Here is a 16263-nt window from a genome sequence, read left to right on the forward strand (position 1 = left end):
AGATAAGCGCAGGAAGAAGTCACATAACGAGGTGTAAATATAAAGGGAAAGAGTTATGAGCATGGAGAGGAGTCAGATAGCGAGGTGTATGACATAATGGTACAAGATGAGAGAAATGTAATTTTAATGGAAAAATTAATTGATAAAAACTGAATTATAATGGATTATAATTTTGCTGTGGTCAAACGAGGTGAAGGTACAGGGGAGGAGACTGGAGATCCCCCCCTCTTAGAAACTGTATAAAAGGAGCATGATTTTGACTGTGAATTCAGTCTGGACTTGGCACTGCTTTGGTTCTGATCCAAGGCATGGCTAGGCTGGCTCATCTGGGTTCTTATTGCTGCAATAAAAGCCTGACTTACTTCATCCAGCTCTGCGTGGCGTAATCTTCTTTAATTCTTCTTTAATTCTCTTTGTTAATGACTTGTTAACTGATTGATATTTTAAACTAACAGCAACATCAACAGGTGGAAGAATTTTCTCCCACACACTTTTGGAGGTCTTCATATAGCTCCCTGTGGTTGTGTTCCAGGTGACTGATTAGTTGTATTTCTTCTCGATGTGACCACAGTTTTGCGGCACGACTTACACAGTACCTGCATTTGGGAGACTTTATCCAGACGTAACTGTTTAAGATGGAGTACAGGCAGAAAGAAGATTGTGAATAGTTTTGTGTACATTTCAACAGATTTTGAACTGTTCTGCAGTTCTGCATCGAACACACAATAGATTATGATCAATAATATAAAAAAACATGAATAAAATGAATAAATACATTAATAATAATAATAGTACTAGATAAATATTTTTGTTCACCTGCTATACCTGAAATTAAAGAAGTTGCATTTATTAGTTTCCGTTCCCTATCATAGCACAGTCTAATTATTTTAAATTCCCATCGGTAATTTAAGGGGGCTTCGTCCAATTGTAGATTGCTGTATATTGGGGGTATATTTAAAAAAAAAAAAAGAAAAGAAACTATGTGTGTTAATTAGTTTTTTTCTCGTGTTGTTTTTGACATTACTTGCATGATTTATTTATTAAAATTACAGCGGCTGTAGCGATTGTGGTTAATTGAAAGATATAGATAAAACTTGGCTTTCAACTGAAACTGAACCGGTGTTGTTAACAATGAGCTAAAACATACACAGCGCTGTTGTGTGTAAGTGAGGCATTTGTAGCGTGCACTTTATGTATAAGCTGGCCCTGGCGTAGAGGCGCGTGGTTAGAAAATAAATAAATTAATTGGTTATAGCCATATTCCTTAGAGTGTTCTTTGGAACAGGGAGTGGCATGCAGTGCCAGTCATAAATGTGTGATGTGCATGATTTTTATTGTCTCCCTGACGTGGAGGCGTGCGAACTCAGCCCAGCGCATCTGAGGTTCATTTTTCTCAGAAACAGGGTAGATTGGCCGAATGCCTTTTTAATTCACTATATTGGTATTTGATAAATGTGTAAATAACCTTCAAAGGTGTAGAGGCACGTGAATTTGAAAAAAAAAATTATATTCCTGTTAGTGGAACATCACACTACCCATAAGAAAAATAAATAAAAAGGTATATATTCTGGAATAATTCAATGAAACAAGCTTAAAGTGTCTGTAATTAAACTGACCACCCTGGGGTGTCCGCCTAACTTTGATACACAACAATTCACCAACAATCAAAGCATGCTTATAAAATTATTATTATTTGTGCACACAATATAATGACTGCAGTAACAAAATTATAATTAGGTATAAATAAACTTAAATTAATAAATTAATTCATGATTGAGAAATAACCAACTATTGGCACAAGTTGGATACCAAATTATGCAGCGTTGAGCTCCGCTGCTCTAAATTAAGAACAAGACTCGGCTTGGGAGCTCATGACAGAGCGGCATGCACTCCTGACACAGACAAAGAACTGACTGACTGACTTATAAACTGATTGACTAATATTCAAACTAACACACCTAACATGACAAACATTTGTACAGATTCTATGTGACAAAGATTCATGTCTTCCATGTTGTATATGACTGTACTCTTGTTTACACATAACTATATTGCTTTAACAGACAAAACAGCAGCAGCAAGATTTAATCCTAAGTTATTCAACAGAAAAAAAGTACACTGGAAGGAAGCAGCCGCATAACAAATCGTGACAATGTGTGATACAATTAAACAACCTTCTCTTTTATTTCAGATACAGAAATTTCATTGGAGCAGCTGATGGTTGACTTTATTGTGTCCAATGAAATTTATGAATGTTGTTTATGTCTAACCAAAGGCTTTCTCATAGCAACATCAGACAAGGAGGAATTCTGGCACAATTCATCAGAGATATCGCTAAATCATCCATATGTAACTCTAATCTGAGATTGTACTGATTCATATGCTGATGCGTATCTTCTGTAGTGAAGGATTGAAAGCACAGGCCCATAATAAAGTGCTAGTAACCTCTCTTCTGGGCTCCAAATGACTCTCTACTATACGTAAAGTATCTGGGTCGAAGAAGAGATCAGCTTGGAAGATGACTTGGATGTTTTGAACACTGATTTTTCCTCACCTTACCCCATACACATATAGTAAACACTACTGTATTAGTCTGAAAACACACATGGCAGAATTATAACCACGTTATAGATTGTATTAAGTTATGATCAGCACATTTACATGTTATAACATGTGATACCTCCAAATGGCTCTTGTTTGCTAGAATCCTTTTGTTTAATCAGGAGAATGCAAATGTATCTCTTCTCACCTGTCTGTCTCCGGGTCCATCTAGGACTGACATGTTAATGACTGGTTCTTTTGATGTTCGGGACGTAGCACTGTTTAAATGTGCTCTCTTTGCTAAGAATAAACAGAGATCTTCTGACATCATGCGTGCATGTGTATGTGTGTGTGTGTGTGTGTATGTTTGTCCCTCCTGGTTGATTGGGCCCGAAGTGTATCAAGGTGCGGCAGACACAACAAGAAATATCTCTTCTTTTCTTATCTTAAAACTTAGCTCGGACACACACTTCTTCATAATTTTAAAACCTAACAGCCCCCCTGCCATGGATTGCCCCCCCACCCCTACATAATCGCTATCAAATATTATATTAGAACAGAAATTCATAGGTTAATAGTTAACAAATTACTTGAAATAAAATAAAATAAGCAATATGATAATTTATAAAATAAAATAAGCAATATGAAAATAAATATGTTGTACATGAAAAAAATAGAAATATATATTTTTTCAAATACAACATGTATACTTTTATATTGTTTATTTTATAATAAAATTAGTTTCGTCCAATTTTTCATTATAAAAAATATATATTTTTTATTATATATAAATATTTATTTGCATATTCATGACAAACCCCTTAAAAATTAAATGTGTTACAAAATAAACATTACACAAGAATTTGTATTAATGGTCTTGACGGCTGTCTTGTGCCTAGGGTTTATTATAATAGTAATGTCATATTTAACAACAGAATAAGTTTAAGGAATCTTTACTGGAATATTAATAAACTATAAATTCAACTTCTCTCATCAACATGCTCTCTCATTTCTTTGTCTTTGCCTCTTCACACTGGTCAACTCCAGTCTTCTTGGATACAACTTAGAGAATATGTTCACAGCTTCATCCAGGTTGACTGCCATGTTGTAGTGTGTATGAATGAGGGCCAGGGCTGCCAAGCATTCCTCTCCCATGCTGCTACGCATGAATGTGTTTAGTCTCCGGAGAGTGCTGGCTGAATGTTCACATTCACACGAGGTAACTGGCAGAGTACAAGCTATTTTGAGAAGCTTGAAGACATTCGGATAGCTCAGCACATCACATTCTTTGATTGCCTCAGCACTTGAAATTGGTCTTTGTTCTGATAACTTGTTTTGCCACTTCAGTTTCCAGCGTTTTAAATCTTGGTGATGTGGGGTTGACGATTAGCTACCACTTAACTAGCGTTAGCAATTTTATTCTGAGGTAGTAACAGACTTACTCTGTTTGGCAGTCTTTTTGAACACGTTCAATATTCTGCGATAATGACGCTGCTGCCTGCTTTCTCTTTCGTCTCTCCTGCTCTTTTCGACCCATATTATACACTGCTGGATGCCGCCTCACAGATTGAAAAAAAAAGTCAGTTGCTGCGCAGACTAGTCACATGTCGCGTTTTTTTGTTGTTGTTGTTAATAATAATAAAGTGTTATTTTAAATAATGTCCAACACTTTTAATCTGTCTCAAAAAAAAAAATCCCCCCCCCCCCCATGAAAATCTTTTCATTTTACGTGTGAAAAATGGGGATATGCTATGTTAAGTGTAAACTCAAATAATTTAATATAAGTATATAAAATGTATATGTACATATGATTATTTTATTGTGTGCCATGGACAAGGGTTGTGTGCCATGGAGGGATGGTGTAGTGGTTAGCACTGTCGCCTTGCACCACCAGGGTCCAGGTCTGATTCCCGGCCAAGCTCGATTCCCATCTCTGTGTTCATGGAGTTTATATGTTCTCCCCATGCTTGGTGGGTTTTCTTCTGGGTACCCCAGTTTCCTCCCACAGTCCAAAGATATGCAGGTTAGGCTAAATGCTGTGTGTGTGTGCCCTGCGATGGATGGGCACTCTGTTCAGGGTGTACCCTGCCTTGTGCCCTAGGCCTCCTGGGATAGGCTCCAGGCCCCCGCAGCCCTAAATACAGGATAAAGTGGTATAGAAGATGAGTGAGTAAGTGAGTGAGTGCTATGGATGATGCCCACAACTACTTGAAGGCATCTAGTTTTCATTTATATCATGCTGACTGATAAATCTGCGCATGATCTTTGGTCTTGTAAGAGCAGAGTTTGATTTATTATTTGTGCCAAACCCAAATCATCACTGTTTTAAAGGAGCATCTTTACTGTAACTAAGAACACCATAAAGTAGCAGTCATTTGTGATGACAACATACAAATGTTGATTAATGGACCAGTTACGTACTGCACACAATGTGTTAACAAAAAAATATATATTTTTTGCAAATTTTATGAGTTCCATGTCACACAATGTTACTAAACCGTTTCTCGTCCATGCACGCCTCTGCCTAAACGCCATTTACTCACTTCTCCTACCCAGTTACTGTAGGAAACCAACGTACTCCTACATTTTAGTGGAGGTACAGCAGGAGTGATTTCCTATTTGAAGAATGCTGATAAATTGCTCCTACTCCTAAAAGTAGGCCCACAATTTGTATCAGTGATTTCCTTCTCTTAGATGTAGGTAAATACGAGCCCACAGCTATGTTTAATAGTGAAAGTAAGAGTATTTCCACATTACTTTTTTTTTGGCTTCTTTCAAGTGAAATATAAATTGTTTGGGGTTAAAAATTATTTACTTCTAGATAATGCATTATATGTTCAGTGGCCATTTTTTTCCCCAGAAGGCTTAAAAAATGATTGTTTAAACAAGAGGTGTGCCATGGTAATGGAGGAAACAATTATTAAATTGAACCAAACATGATTATAATCATACAGTATATTGATAAAAAAACAGTAGTTATTGATGTTAATTTACTCCATTTACTGATAGACATATTGTATAAGTACAATATGAGAGAAAAAAGACCTACATTAAAATTCTTATGCCAAATAATTTTTTTAAACATATTTTGTTATATTCATAAAGAACATCTAGGATTATACTGAAAGTTACCTTCTTTAAATACTGTATTAGCAATCACTGGATGATGACAACGACGATGTCGATAATAATGATGATTAGTAGTAATCATAAGTCACACATGGTTTATACAGAAGGTTAATCTTCAATCTTGTTTACAGCCTATCTACTAATGCTGAATACTGCATCATTTCTCACAGTACTTGGCATCAAATTACTTAACAAATAACACATTTTACATCATTTTATGTGGAAAAATATTTATTTGACAATGTTTATTCTTTCTTCCACCAGCCTTTTCCTAAAACAAAACAAAAACAAAAATAGTCATTATGACAAATTATTCCATTTACTATGATCACATAAAAAACTTGTATACCAAAAGAAGGATACTTACTAGACTTATTTGCCGTTGAGAAAGTCTAATCTTTAATAGCATTTGGACCAGTTGGGTCATCAACACATTGAATTAGACACTAAAATCATGCAGAAAGAAAAAGACATAAAAAGTTCTAGATAAATGTAATGTAAATAGACAGATAGAGTATGTTATTAGTCCCAAAAGGAAATTATATGTTAAGAGAGAGGGAAGCCATGCCCGTACTGGATAATGATAACGCATGGGGAATGCCTCGTCTTCAAAAACCACCACAGGGTTTAAAGGCATTGGATCGTCCACACACTGAACTGGAAGCTACAAGACATGTAGAGAAAGTTCTACTTTAAATTCCCTGTGTGGAATTAAACCAGTATGTCTGCTTTGATGTTATTGTAATTGATTAATTGATTAATTAATAAAAGTTCATTAGCTCAAGCAGTTAAGATATTATAATCCAAAAGAAGTAGTGAATAACACAGTATGATTACCTTGATGACATCCTGTTCAGCTAAAGTTAACTCTTTAGCCTCACTCTGTCCCTGGATCATAGATTATAAATATGAGTGAAAATATTCATATCTGCTTTATGGTTCTTATTTTACACACCCTTATAAACATAAATTTATAATATACCTAAAATTCTGCAGTCAGTAATAGCTAAAATTAACTGCTAACCTTTGGTTGTAATGCTAGTCATGCTAGCATTGCCATGTTCACCAATGCAAAAACACATGAAATAGAAGCTTCTTGCTGAGTCGGGAGTTGTTAATTAATAATCAATTTGAAAAATAAGTGAAATACTTAACCATTGTTAGTCACCATTTAAGTTAAACGTCAATTAGCTTAAAGTTTTGGCTTCGTCACGGAAGCCTCTTTCACCGTCTTGGCCGAATTACCTTAACCCGGAACTTATATGCTTAGTGGTATGAACTAAAAACAAAAACAAACCAAAAAAGGTGGAAAATAAAGTATGATTGTGCTTTGCGTATTTAAACCTTATTGTTGCAAAAAGAAGACTGCATGACAAAGTCAAAGCTTGTACTAACCGATGTATTTAACGTGCATGCTAAATCGCAAATATTACATATTTCGCTCATATTTTACAACGTAGAAGTAAGAAGTAAAGCTTTTATGGTAAATCTTGGTATCTATGGTATCCTTCTAGAAGAAGCAAATCTATGGTAACTTTCAAGAAGAACTAAAACTCGCTAAAAATCTAAATGCCACCTGTGCAACAGTTGCTAAACAAATGGGATATAGGCTGCAAGATGGAATGTTAAGATTAAAACTATAGCATTAAACTAAAAATGTAGGTAGTTTAAAAAAAAATGTAGGATAAGGATCTCTGGGATCTTACCATTTTTTAAGTAGTTCTGAACAACAACAACAGCAAAAATAGCACAGCACTAGCAAACCGGCATACAATAAAACGGATGTATGTTTGAGATTGGACTTGAGTCATCAAATATGATGACGTGTGATGTCGTGCATGAACAATAATTCACAATTACAGAACTTGCATTTTCTTCCTATCTCAGAAAGACCAACAACTGTGTTTTTATTTCCTTTAGTACTCATTCTCGACACGACTTCTCTCCGTACTTGATCATGGGAAGCCTGGAGCCTGTTCCAAGGGACACAGGGCAGGGTACACCCAATCCATCGCAGGGAATACAATTCTACACACACTTGCACACTACAGACAATAAGGAATTAGCCTAGACTGCATGTCTTTGGACCGTGAGTGGAAAACAGAACATCTGGAGGAGACTCAACAAGTACGGGAGATCATAACAGCTCCAGACACACAGACCGGAAGGTGGCACTCAAACTCTTTACCCTGGAGATCACCACAGTGTCACCTCCTTTATATATATATTATATATTCTTACTTTTTGTCAGTATTTTATCTAAAATTAAAGTCAGAACTTGAAAGTAAAAAAAGAAAAAAATGTTCCTAGTCTATATGAATAAATAAATTTGTTTAAAAAAAAAATATATATATATATTTTAAAAACTCCCTGGCTGCATGAATGACTGTATTATGGATTTAAACATATCTATGTTATCTACTTTTTTAATATTTAATAAATATTTTAGGATTTTTCACCTACCAGCTTACACAAATCATCCTGTCGTCCAGTTTCTCACCACCGCAGACTTGAGATTTGTTCATAACTAAGCCCTGATCAACTGCTGAAACTTGTTCAAATTCCTAACTTTTTTTGAAAAGCTCATTTTAGTTAATGATTTCGGATGGATGTTCTCTTCCGAATTGGAGCTTGTGCAGGAATATAAAATTAATAAAATACCAAGAAAGTAAGGTTTTGTAAGGTAATTTCGAGAAGTAATATAAAAAAGTATCATCCTGGCGATTAGTCCTGACTGATGTGTGGTAAGTTTGGTGTTCTGCTCAGTCTACAGTAGCTGAGAAATGAATATGACACAACCCACTTTCGTTTCATTCGTTTGTGCACCTCCTTTTCTGAAACCACATAATAGCAGTCTGTGGGCATTTTTCTTTTGGAGCATATTTAATGTGCTGATGTTTTACACATCTGTAACTTTTAAATTTTGAACTATTATATTTAAGTGTCCCTTTATTTTTATTTATTTATTTTCTACTGTAGGAAAGACAAGTATTAAACAAACCACATCTACACTTTCCCCACTATTCCTTATAACTATTTATCATTATGAACTTTATAAAACCATTAAATACTATCAGGAGATTTCCTGTGTATTTGTCACTACATTCCATTTTAGCAATATAAAGTTTAGGTGATGAACAATTTCTAAACATCATAACAAGCAGTGTTTCCTTTTATACAATGCCTTTTTACTGTAATGTTACAAATTTAAGAAACTTAAACACTTTATCAAAGCCACACAGCCAACATCATAACACAGTAAAGACAACACAATTTATCTTCCTAGGAAGTGAAGATATTTGTGGATTGTAAAAATATTCTTGCATTGTCTGAATTCCTTGAATGGAATCAGGCATAGGACATTGAGTTTTACCAGTGTGAAAATTGGGTTAATATCATTATAAAGGCTTTAAATCCAAACAATGTAAGTTATGCAGATGTTAAAATAGCCATTTCAGATCAGAACCTAGAATACTTTACTCCCCTTGAAGAGAATAAACTAATTTCACTCATCTCTTCTGCAAATTCATCAACCTGTATATTGGATCCTGTACCGACACATTTTCTTAAACAGATAGTACCAGCAATAACAGAACCCCTGTTGAGAATAATTAATTCTTTACTCAGCATTGGGTATGTTCCAAAATCTTTTAAATTAGCAGTTATTAAACCGATTATTAAGAAACCTGACCTTGACTTCTGTCAGCTGTCCAATTACAGGCCAATATCAAACCTCCCCTTTATCTCTAAGATTCTGGAAAAGATAGTACCGGAGCAGCTATGCTCATATCTACATAGAAATGGCATACATGATCTGTATCAGTCAGGATTTAGGCTTCATCACAGCACAGAGACAGCACTCGCTGAAGTAGTAAATTACCTCCTGTTGGCCTCTGATCAAGGTTGTGTAACCATGCTTGTATTACTCGACCTTAGTGCAGCTTTTGACACCATTGATCATAGTATTCTACTTCACAGATTAGAAAATGTAGTAGAAATTAAGGGTACAGCCCTCTCCTGGCTCAGATCCTATTTGACCGATCGGTATCAGTATGTAGCCTTAAATAGTGATTATTCTGAATGTTCTCTAGTGGAGTTTGGTGTTCCACAGGGTTCAGTTTCAGGCCCACTGCTTTTTTCCCTTTACATGCTTCCTCTGGGCAACATAATCCGTAAGCATGGTATTAGTTTTCACTGTTATGCTGATGACACACAGTTATATGTTTCAGCAAAACCTGATGAGGTAAACCAGCTTACTACAGTTGAGCAATGTGTGCAGGACATAGGAAATTGGATGCTAATTAACTTCCTTCTGCTTAATCCAGATAAGACAGAAGTTCTAGTCATAGGACCGCATACAGCTAGAAGTAAGATTCTAGATCACTCTGTAACTTTAGATGGCCTTTCTGTTCCATCAAGTGCAACAGTAAAAGACCTCGGTGTGATTATAGATTCCAGTCTTTTATTTGAAGCTCATGTAGATAATATTACCAGGATAGCATTCTTTCACCTCAGAAATATTGCCAAGATAAGAAATATATTGTCGCTAAACGATGCAGAAAAACTAGTTCATGCTTTTATCACCTCTAGGTTGGACTATTGCAATGCCCTACTGTCTGGTTGTTCAACTAGGCGCATAAACAAGCTTCAGCTAGTCCAGAATACAGCAGCGAGAGTCCTCACTAGAACCAAAAGATACGAGCACATCACACCTATCTTATCTTTACTTCATTTGCTCCCTGTGAAATTTTGCATTGATTTTAAAATACTACTTTTGACATATAAAGCATAAAATCGTCTCGCGCCACAATACCTGAGTAAACTGCTAGTGTCCTATGATCCGCCATGCCTACTTCAATTAAGTATTATAAAAATACAGCTGGGGAAGAGCTTTTTCTTACAAAGCCCCAAAATTATGGAATAGTCTTCCAAATAGTGTTCGGGACTTAGACACAGTCTCAGTGTTTAAGTCCAGGCTAAAAACTTATTTATTTAATCAAGCATTTTTATAAATAGATTTGCCTTAGGTAAAGAAGCAGATCTGGGGGACTCATGGACGTATAGTATTATGGTGAACTGGTATGTTTAGATGCTGTCCTTCCCACTCTCATTGATCACTCAGGTTTGTTGACAGGGAGGTGATTGTTTGCTTTACATTTTAGGGAGCACTCATGTCTGTGTTTCCTTTTGGCTCTCCCTTTTAGTTATGTTGTCATAGTTAGTCCTGCCGGAGTCTCTGCTTGTACTCTACAGTAAATATACATTTACATTATACATTATATTACTGTGACCAGACCTAACTGTTATCTCTTCTCTTCTGCTCTCTCTCCTGCTCTCTCTCTTCCCTCCCTCCCCCTCTCTCTCCTTCCCTCTCTCTGTCAAGCTACACATGTCGTTCCTGAGCTTCCAGTGATCCAGACTCCCTCTGCCTTCCGTACCTGTCTGACGCATCCTGGTGCCCCACTTCTTGTTGGAGATCTCTTCACATAAATGCCCCGTATGTCTCTTTGGGATGCGTCTTGTGTCTGGGGATGGTTCTCTCTACTTAGAAGACGGTTCTGGCCTCGACTAGTGTTGGCAGCTGTTTCTCTGAGAACTTGACTGTTCGATAGTTCAGGACTGGAACTTCATACAAGTCTACCTGAGTTTTCAATAACTAACTGGACTCCATATTAACATCAATTAACATCAACTGTTATGGTGAACTGCCTGCCAACTAACACACAGTATGAATGTAGATCAATTAAAAGTGATCCAAGATGGCGGTGCGGCAGTAGCATGCAGCGGCCACTCCAGAGCCAAAATGGTGCTACGTTGTTTACGTTTTGTGTGTAGCGCGTTTATTTTTCTATGTGTATGGATATCTTCGCAACTGGTGTCCGTACATACAACAGCCAGACACTTTTCAACCTAAATAACCCGGTTAATGATATCGACGATGAGCTGCGGGAAAAGCTACGCGACCTCGGCTTGCTGCGTGAACCAGGCCTCGAAGCCTCGGCGTTGCCTGATGCTGGAGGCCGAAGGAAGGGTCATCGGAAGCGGTGCGCGAGGAAGCGGAAGCGCGGCAAGCGGGCGGGAGTCTGTGCTAGGCTAAAAACAAACCCTAGCCGGCCGGCTCTCCCGTCCATCATCTTATCTAACGTCTGCTCCCTGGACAATAAACTGGACTACATCCGACTCCAGCAGGCTACACAGCGTGAGGTTAGAGACTGCTGTGTCTTTGTTTTCACGGAGACATGGCTCAGCGACAGAGTACCGGACGCCGCTATTCAGCTAGACGGGCTAGCCTCGTTTCGCGCCGACAGAAATGCAGCTCTGTGCGGTAAGACTCGCGGTGGCGGCTTATGTGTTTACATCAACACGAAATGGTGCAAGAACTCTGTGCCAGTTTCTAGTTATTGCTCATTGCTAGTGGAGTTTTTGACTTTCAGATTTACCACGGGAATTCACCACTGTTTTCATTATCGATGTGTACATTCCACCTAGCGCTAATGCTAAGGAAGCGCTATGGGAACTGTATACAAAGATCAGTGAACTGCAAAATACACACCCGGATGGACTGTTTATTGTTGCTGGAGATTTCAACCATGCAAATCTCAAGTCAGTGCTTCCTAGATTCCATCAGTATGTGGACTTTGCAACGAGAGGGAAAAACACGCTGGATCTTGTTTACACAAACATCCCCGGCGCATATCGGGCAGAGCCCCGCCCCCACCTCGGCTACTCAGACCACATCTCTGTTATGCTAATTCCAGCATACAGACCACTCGTCAGGCGCTCAAAACCGGTTCTGAAGCAGGTGAAAACCTGGCCAGCAGGAGCCATCTCTGCTCTTCAGGACTGTTTCGAGTGCACTGACTGGAACATGTTTAGGGAGGCTGCAACTTACGGCGACTTCACTGACTTGGAGGAATACACGTCATCAGTGACCAGCTACATCAACAAGTGCACCGATGACGTCACTGTCTCCAAGAACATCATCTCACGACCCAACCAGAAACCGTGGATTACTGCGGAAGTGCGTGCACTTCTGAGGACCAGAGACTCTGCCTTCAAAGCGGGAGACAAGGTGGCCCTCAGAACAGCAAGGGCCAAACTTTCTCGGGCCATCAGAGAGGCAAAGCGCGCACACGCCCAGAGAATCCACAAACACTTCAGGGACAGCGGCGACACACGGCGCATGTGGCGGGGTTTACAAGCCATCACTCACTACAGGACGACATCAACTGCCTGTGACAGTGACGGCTCCCTTCCAGATGCGCTGAATAACTTCTATGCTCGGTTTGACAGGCAGAACGACGTGGCGGCGAGAAAGACCACCCCTTCTCCGAATGACCAGGTGCTGTGTCTCACTACAGCTGAGGTGAGGAAAACTCTACGCAGAGTCAACCCACGTAAAGCTGCTGGACCAGACAACATCCCAGGCAGAGTGCTCAGAGAATGTGCTGAACAGCTGGCAGATGTTCTCACCGACATCTTCAACATCTCTCTGAGCAGCGCCGTCGTTCCCACGTGCTTCAAGGCCACCACCATCGTCCCCGTGCCCAAGAAGTCTACTGTGTCCTGTCTCAATGACTACCGTCCCGTTGCACTCACACCCACTATCATGAAGTGCTTTGAGCGGCTCGTCATGAGACACATCAAGACCCTGCTGCCCTCCTCACTGGACCCACTGCAGTTTGCGTATCGTCCTAACCGCTCAACGGACGATGCCATCTCCACTACACTACATCTTGCCCTCACACACTTGGACAAGAAAGACACATATGTTCGAATGCTGTACATAGATTTCAGCTCAGCATTCAACACTATCATCCCCCAAAAACTGATTGGGAAGCTGAACCTGTTGGGCCTGAACACCTCCCTCTGCAACTGGATCCTGGACTTTCTGACCGGTAGGCCTCAGTCAGTACGGATCGGAAACTGCACCTCCAGCACCACCACACTGAGCACTGGGGCCCCACAAGGCTGCGTGCTCAGTCCCCTGCTGTTCACACTGCTGACTCACGACTGTGTAGCAACACACAGTTCGAACCACATCATTAAGTTCGCTGATGACACGACCGTGGTGGGTCTCATTAGCAAGAACGACGAGTCAGCATACAGGGAGGAAGTGCAGAGGCTAACGGACTGGTGTAAAGACAACAACCTGTCTCTAAATGTTGACAAGACAAAGGAGATGGTTGTTGACTTTAGGAGGACACGAGGCGACCATTCTCCGCTGAGCATCAACGGCTCCTCTGTGGGAATCGTCGAAAACATCAAATTCCTGGGTGTCCACCTAGAGAAGGACCTCAGCTGGTCCCTCAACACCAGCTCCCTACACAAGAAAGCCCAACAGCGTCTCTTCTTTCTGAGAAGACTGAGAAAGGCCCAGCTTCCACCACCGATCCTGACGACCTTCTATAGAGGAACTATCGAGAGCATTCTGAGCGGCTGCATCACTGTCTGGTTTGGGAATTGTGCCATATCGGATCGCAAAACCCTACAGCGGATAGTGAGGACAGCGGAGAAGATCATCGGGGTCTCTCTCCCCTCTATTGAAGACATCTACACCACACGCTGCATCCGCAAAGCCACCAGCATTGTGGCTGATCGGACACACCCCTCTCACACACACTTCACACTCCTGCCATCTGGAAAAAGGTACCGAAGCATTTTTTCCACAAGCCATTCGTCTCCTCAACAAAAAGGGACTGGACTGATAAACACACACACACACACACACACACACACACGCACACAGACAGACACACTAACACAAACATTATCACACAGCTTAACTCAACTACCTCAAAATATTGGGACTGGACTGACTAATCAACACAAGTGCAGACACACTGACCTACACCAACAAACTGTTTATCTTTTTGCACAACGATCATTACACCAACTACACCACTACACCAACAAACTGTTTATCTTTTTGCACAACGATCACTACTGGACTAATTTTGCACTAATTCCTCTTGCTGCTGTTTTTAAAGAATGTTTACGTTTACCCACTACCTCAACACAATATTTTATGTTCTGTAACTGTTACGTTTAACACCATATTTTTACGTTCTGTTATGTCGTGGTTGCGCACTGTCACTTTGTTGTTGCTTTTGTTTGCACATTTGCACGTGCACTTTATGTTGTCTGTTAAAATAGTTATACTTAGCTAGTTAGTTTTTTTGTTAATTTATGTTGTAATTTATGTTAGGTCTCTCTGTCCTGTCTCTGCTAGCCAGCTAACTAGGCCTCTTGGTTAGCTAGTTTAGTGTCTCTGTTAATTTATGTTGTAGATTTATGTTGCATGTAGCACCTTGGTCCTGGAGGAACGTTGTTTCGTTTCACTGTGTACTAACTGTATATGGTTGTAATGACAATAAAGCCTACTTGAACTTCAATTCCTGCTCTCTGTTTCACTAAAATGAGGATGGGTTTCCTGTTGAATCTTGTTCCTTTCAAGGTTTCTTCCTACTACCATCTCAGGAAGTTTTTCCTTGCCACTGTCACCCTTGGCTCGCTCACCAGGGACTATCTCATCATTTTGATTCATACACATTTTAAATTCCATACAAACTTAAATAATTATTTTAATTGTGTAAAGCTGCTTCGGGACAATGCCAATTGTTAAAACCACTATACAAATAAAATAAAAATTGAATTGCTTTAAATTGAATAATAGTCTAATAGTCAACATCTGGAATGACAAACATGGATGAGTCTCTAACAGATGAGCTGAACACCTCCTGTGCTTGTTTTAAGGCTGCGGCTAACTGTGCTAATGGTAGTATGCAAAAGGCTAACAGGTGCAAACAGAAGGCAAACGCCAACATGGAAAATGCATTCCTCATTTCAGAGCATGACATGAGGAGAGCCTTCAGGATAATGAACACCAGGAATGCAGCAGGACCACAGGGCATCTCAGGCCATGGGCTCAGAGCCTCAGAACAGTTAGTATCTGTGTTCAATGATGAGAGAGGCCTGTAATTTTCATCATAGTTTTACCTCAACTATGAGAGACAAATAAAGAAAAAAAAAAATCAGTAAATCACATTGTAGGATTTTTAATGAATTAATTGGAAAATTCCTCTGTAAAATAAGTATTTGGTCACCTACAAACAAGCAAGATTTCTGGCTCGCACAAACCTATAACTTTTTCTTTAGGAGGCTTCTCTGTCCTCCACTCGTCACCTGTATTAATGGCATCTGTTATCAGTAAAAACGACACCTCTCCACAACCTCAAACGGTCACACTCCAAACTCCACTATGTCCAAGACCAAAGAGCTATAAAAGGACAACAGAAACAAAATTGTAGACCTGCACCAGGCTGGGAAGACTGAATCTGCAATAGGTGGGCAGCTTGGTGTGAAGAAATCAACTGTGGGAGCATTTATTAGAAAATTGAAGACCACCGATAATCTTCCTCCATCTGGGGATCCACGCACAATCTCACCCTGTGGGGTCAAAATGATCACAAGAACTGTGAGCCAAAATCCCAGAACCACACAGGGAAACCTTGTGAATGACCAGCAGAGAGCTGGGACCAAAGTAACAAAGGCTACCATCAGTAACACACTGTGGCACCAGGGACTCAAATC

The 16263-nt window shown here is 39.4% G+C and overlaps 1 long non-coding RNA gene across 1 annotated transcript; it reads right to left on the minus strand.

Moving 5' to 3' along the window:
- Positions 1-5720: 5720 nt before the first annotated feature.
- On the minus strand, positions 5721-8402 carry LOC128508043 (uncharacterized). The gene is made up of 5 exons (XR_008355855.1): positions 8134-8402; positions 6508-6558; positions 6245-6334; positions 6038-6116; positions 5721-5941 (listed from the first exon to the last, which is right to left on the minus strand). It is a non-coding gene; the product is annotated as an uncharacterized LOC128508043 (long non-coding RNA).
- Between the last annotated feature and the right edge of the window lie 7861 nt (positions 8403-16263).

Source organism: Clarias gariepinus, chromosome 19 (assembly GCF_024256425.1).
Source record: "Clarias gariepinus isolate MV-2021 ecotype Netherlands chromosome 19, CGAR_prim_01v2, whole genome shotgun sequence".
Lineage (NCBI taxonomy): Eukaryota > Metazoa > Chordata > Actinopteri > Siluriformes > Clariidae > Clarias > Clarias gariepinus.